General features: G+C 38.1%; 1 pseudogene across 1 annotated transcript; it reads left to right on the top strand.

The window, feature by feature from the left end:
* Positions 1 to 597: 597 nt before the first annotated feature.
* Positions 598 to 2,768, top strand: LOC308643424 (heat shock cognate 71 kDa protein-like; annotated as a pseudogene). The gene is made up of 2 exons: positions 598 to 605; positions 852 to 2,768. The product of its transcript is annotated as a heat shock cognate 71 kDa protein-like (transcript).
* The last annotated feature ends 2,856 nt before the right edge of the window (positions 2,769 to 5,624 follow it).

The following is a 5,624-nucleotide window of genomic DNA, read 5'->3' as shown; positions in this document are numbered from 1 at the left end:
CCTCTGCATAATAACAGAAAACAATCTCTTTAAAGGTTTATGAGCATCTTGAATAAACTGCTTGCCCTTTGTGCTAATGACAGCTAATGAGTAGAATTATTAGAAACCATTGAGAAAACAGATATTGCAAAGTCAGATCCCATCAAAATCATGTGCAATGAAAGCTGAAGTTTAAATTTATATATCTTTATAAAGTTGGGGGTAGAAGAAAGCTGTGGGAGCTGCTAGAAAAATCATGAAAAATTGAACAGGGTCACAGCACTCAACAAACCTTCTATTTTCCCTCCCAAAAGCTTTCTGGTGTCTCTTGTACATTTTCTATTCTAATAGAATGTAATTGTGTTGCAGGTCAGCAGTGACTGCTTGCATTCATAATGTCCATTTATAATAAAAATGCTATAATTTGGATTCTAAAAACATTTGTGCTGCTGACATAGTTTAAAACTTTTCAGGTAATTAGAAAACTCTATCTTTAAAAAATGCAAAGTTAATACATTAACATTAGTGAGTATGTTGCAGAGTTATTTTTTTTTCTTCATTTTTTCTAACAGCTGAAACCATAGCCCCAGGAAATGGTTATCACTTTAATATGAGCTAATGACCAGGTAATTTCCAGCCTTCAAACTCATTTTTTATGGGACAGCAGGAAGATGGCATAGAGGATGGAAAGTGATAAGTAAAATTATATGTTCTCAACATATGGAATATTTTTTTCATTTGGTTCATTATTATTTTTTAAAAATGTATAATCTAGTCTCATTGAAGGCTATGGCAGCTTTTGAGATTTGTGTGTTTTCTTCACATGCAGATTCTGGCCTATACTTATGGAACCATGTCTAATGGACTGGCAGTGGCACTACCTATCTTTGTGAGGGTGTCTTCCATCATGTAAAACTGGAGATAATTGCCAATGATTAGGAGAATTGAACACCCAAGCTATGTCACCTTCACCAACACTGAACGATTGATCGGTGATGCTGCAAAGAATCAGGTTTCAATGAACCCCACCAACATGGATTTTTATGCCAATAGTCTGATAGGACGGAGATGTGATGATGTTGTTATCCAGTCTGATATGAAGCACTGGCCCTTTATGATGGTGAATGATGCAGGCAGGCCCAAAGTTCAAGTAGAATACAAGGGAGAGAGAGAAAGTTTCCATCTAAGGGTGGTGTCCTCTATGTTTCTGACAAACATGAAGACAATTGCAGAGGCCTACCTTTCCAATTCTGTGGTCACAGTACCAGCTTACTTCAGTGACTCTCAGCATCAGGAAAACAATGATATTGGAACCATTGCTGGTCTCAATGTACTCAGGACAATCAATGAGCCAACTTCTGCTACTATTGCTTATGCTTTATACAAAAAGTTTGGAGCTGAAAGAAATGTGCTAATTTTTTATTTAGTAGTTAGCATGATTGATGTGTCAATCGTCACTATTGAGGATGGAATCTTAGAGGTCAAATCCATAGCCAGAAAGACCCACTTAGGTGGAGAAGACTTTGACAACTGTATGGTTAATCATTTTGTTGCTGAGTTCAAGCACAAGCATAAGAAGGGCAGACATCAGTGAGAACAAAAGAGGGGTCTCTGTACTACATGGAAAAGAGCTAAGCACACCCTCTCTTCCAGCACTCAGGCCAGCACTGAGACTGATTCTCTCTATGAAGGAATTGACTTCTATACCCCCATTACCTGTTCTTGATTTGAAGAGTTGAATGTGGACCTGTTCTGTGGCACCCTCCATCCTGTAGAAAAAGCTCTTTGAGAGGCTGAACTAGACCAGTCACAGACCCATGATATTTTATTGGTGGATGATTCTACTCATATTCCCAAAATTCAGAAGTTTCTGCAGGACTTCTTCAGTGGGAAAGAACTGAATAAGGGTATCAACCCTGATGAAGCTGTTGCTTATGGTGTCCAGGCAACCATTTTATCTAGAAATAAGCCTGAAAAATGTTTAAGATATGCTACTTTTGGATGTTACCGCTCTTTCCCTTGGTATTGAAACTGCTGGTGGAGTCATGACTGTCCTCATCAAGTACAATACCATCGTTCCTGCCAAGCAGACGCAGACCTTCACAACCTACTGCCAACCAGCCTAGTGTGCTCATTCAAGTATATGAAGGTGAGCACACCATGACCATGGGTAATAACCTGCTTGGCAACTTTGAGCTCTCAGGCATACCTCCTGAGCTTAGTGGTGTTTGTCAGATTAAAGTCACTTTTGATATTGATGCCAAGGGCATCTTCAACATCTCTGCCATAGACAAGAGTACAGGAAGGAGAACAAGGTAACCATCACCAATGACAAAGGCTATTTGAACGAGGAAGGCATTAAGCACAGGGTCTAGGAAACTGAAAAGTACAAAGCTAAAGACGAAAATCGGGGGGGGGGGGGGGGCGACAAGATGTCATCCAAGAATTTGCAGGAATCCTGTGCATTCAACATAAAAGCAATTGTTGAAGATGAGAAACTTCAGGGTAAGATAAATTATAAGGACAACAGAAGATTCTTAACAAATGTAATGAAGTCATCTACTGACTGAATAAGAATCAAACTGAAGAGAAAGGAAAAAAAAAAAACTGCAGAGAAGGAAGAATTTGAACATCAGCCAAAAGAGCTGGAGAAAGTCTGCAACCCCATTTTACCAAACTGCACTAGAGTGGAGGAGGCATGCCCGGAGGAATGCCTGGGGGATTCCTTAGTGGGGAGCTCCTACCCCAGTGGTGCTTCCTCTGGACCCACCATTGAAGAAGTTGATTAACCCAGCCCAAGGACAGATGTAGCATTGTTCCACATGGTAAAATGTGGAAGGCCCAAATTTGTAGCAAATTCTGTGGCAGTTTTAAAGTTTCTGCTACAGTAAATTATTGGCCATTCTCAATACTTGAATATGGAACATGTACACAGGAAAAGGAAATAAAATTGCACTTTATAAGCCCTGTATTATAAGTGGGAAATGCAGGTCTTAAATAAAAAGCTGTATTTAAATTGGCATAAAAAATAAATAAATAATTCTAGTAAGGAAAACTAAAGATTTATATCAGTAGAGATTTAACACTTAGGATAAAAATGTTCTGATATCCTTACATAAACCCACAATTACATCCTCTTCTTGGTACCACTCATGAGATGTGTTAGATTCAAAATGAAGTCACCTGTGTGAAACTCTGACAAATGAAGCCAGGAGAGCACAGAAGGAAGGCCCTCACATGTGGTCTGCCTGATAACAGAAGCCACCTCAGGGGCAGCTGGCCACTCACCCACGAACACCTGCCCAACTCACCGCCTTGTGAGGATATAATCTTGGATACACACACACCTTTATCTTCTTCCATTTTCCCAGGGTACTTTTACATTTCTATTATGTAATTCATATGAACCACTTCTGAGTAATGGAGCATATTTTGACTAAAATTGTATTTTATATACATTTTTTTCTTATATATATTTTTCTTATATATATTTTTCATTCCTATCGTATCCTGTGCTTTTTAGGTTTTTTTATTCCAAATGTTGTCATTGTTTTATTTATGTATCATGGTCTAAAATTCACATCCCTAAAAGATTGACCAGAGTCTTGTCTTGGCAGTGGGAAATAATGGAATGGGAAAAGACTTTTATTCTTTATTAGTCGTCTTTCATTTTTATGACCTATACATGTGTTGTTTTGTAAGAAATCAGAGCAACTAGTAGAAACTAGAGGGAAAACTTTTTTAGACATTTGAGATTATTATATTGTTCTTTTGTGTACCAACTTCAAAGAAGAGCAACAGATGCCTGGAGAAATTGATAACAGTCACCATCATCCCCAACTAGTACATCATGAGACCAGTGCTGCCGCCATATCCACATCACTTGAAAGGTGAAGGGAAGAGGACAACAGCGACTGAGTTATGTGGTGTCCGGAGCTCATCTCCAGGGCATGGAGAACAGCCAGGGTGAAACAATATGTTCTAATTTGTGGGCAAAAATGTAGTCCACATCCCACTGGATGGCAGTACTGAATTGAAAAGGGTTAGGAGCTTCCAACAGGATTAACTAAACACCTGAGCAGGAGAAAAAAAGTGCTATGAAGAAAACTGAACCCATGATGACAATAAAGAAGGCCTTTTCAGGTCCACTTGCAAAAAAAACATTGCTGTTTTCTAGACATGAATTTAGCTTGAACAAACTAGGAAACATACCTGTGAAGGAACCAAGGAATACGGCTTCTTGGCCAATTTACTCAAATCAGTGCTGAGTGTCTTCCTGATCTCAGTTAATTATCTTTAAGAAGGGATTATTCATAATAATCTTGCATCCATCCCATAACAATTAGTAAAGAGCACAACTGCTAAACAGGTAATGAATTTATTATAAAATAATCTCTTGTACTTTGCCATAATCTATAAATGTTGGGATTTTACTTATACCTCTTATTAGATCATGTTAGGTCAGAGGCAATAATACAGCAGGCCTTTAAATGTCTATTTAGTAACTGATTGTTTATTGAGTACATAACTGCAGTGCTTCCCATTAACATGCGGGAAATTTGGAGAAGAAAATAATAGCAAAGTGAATTGTTGACAGATGAGTGCTGTGGCAGGTGGATGCCATTGCCAAGGTCTTCAGTGATCAGCATTTAAGTTTTCTTGCCTTTCAAATGCCTGCCACACTCCCTTTGTGTTCTGGTTTCTGAGTTAGGTGCTGGGGGTGCAGAAATGTACAGCAGTCATAATCCTGAGCACACAGAGAGGACCACTAACTGCCTATCTTCAGGAAAAGGTAATTTTTAGTGAAGTATTAAAGATGAAGGAGGATTTTCCTGGAAGGTGGGTAGAAGGGTTCACTCTAAAAGTCACAAGACACACGATGGATGTCTTGTCTCCGTTGCCTCTGAAGTTTCCCACAACCATGGGCTGGTCTTGTAATGAGATTTGTAAGCTATATATGGATTGGGATGTACAAGGAGGATTGTTTTCCTCTATTTTATTTTGATAGCTATGAGAAACTCCTTTAAAGTTTTAATTGGATAAAATTCATTTTACATGATGTCCCAGAAGCTATCAATCTTTTGTTTAAATTCCACATCTATTTTCTGGGTGACCTCATTGTTTTTTGAAATAACCTCCACATTTTGAAATTAGAAATATGTGGTCAAGTTTTGCTGAAAGCGAAATGACAGAATGATGGTAGCTAGCATGAAATAGATATTTCTCACTTGATTTTGCTTTATCTAATGTAACTATAATACCTACTATGAATGGAAAAGAAGAAAGTTCTGAAACTTTAGAAATTATAGGATTTATAGGATCCAAGTTCCTCTGTGACCTTTCAGCAATTTACTGACTAATAGACACCTTTCAAACTAACATTGGTGAACACACTGGTTATATTAAAAAAAAAAAAAACAGAAAATAAAAGTATTTTTTTTAGCTTTTCATTATTATAACAAATACCTTACAAATCAACTTAGAAGAGGACAGATTTATTTTGGCTCATGTTTTTGGATAATTTTATTGGGTTGTTTGACCTACTGCTTTGGGAGTGAGGCAGAACACCATTCAGAGGGTGTGTGGCAGAGGAAGCTGTTAACCACCAGGTAGCAAGGAAGCAAGAGAGAGAGAGGAAGGGCCAG

This window comes from Spermophilus citellus, assembly GCF_964194105.1.
Source record: "Spermophilus citellus genome assembly, chromosome: 3".
NCBI lineage: Eukaryota > Metazoa > Chordata > Mammalia > Rodentia > Sciuridae > Spermophilus > Spermophilus citellus.
The sequence above is the reverse complement of the archived record's forward strand: the minus strand, read 5'-3'. Positions and strand labels throughout refer to the sequence as shown.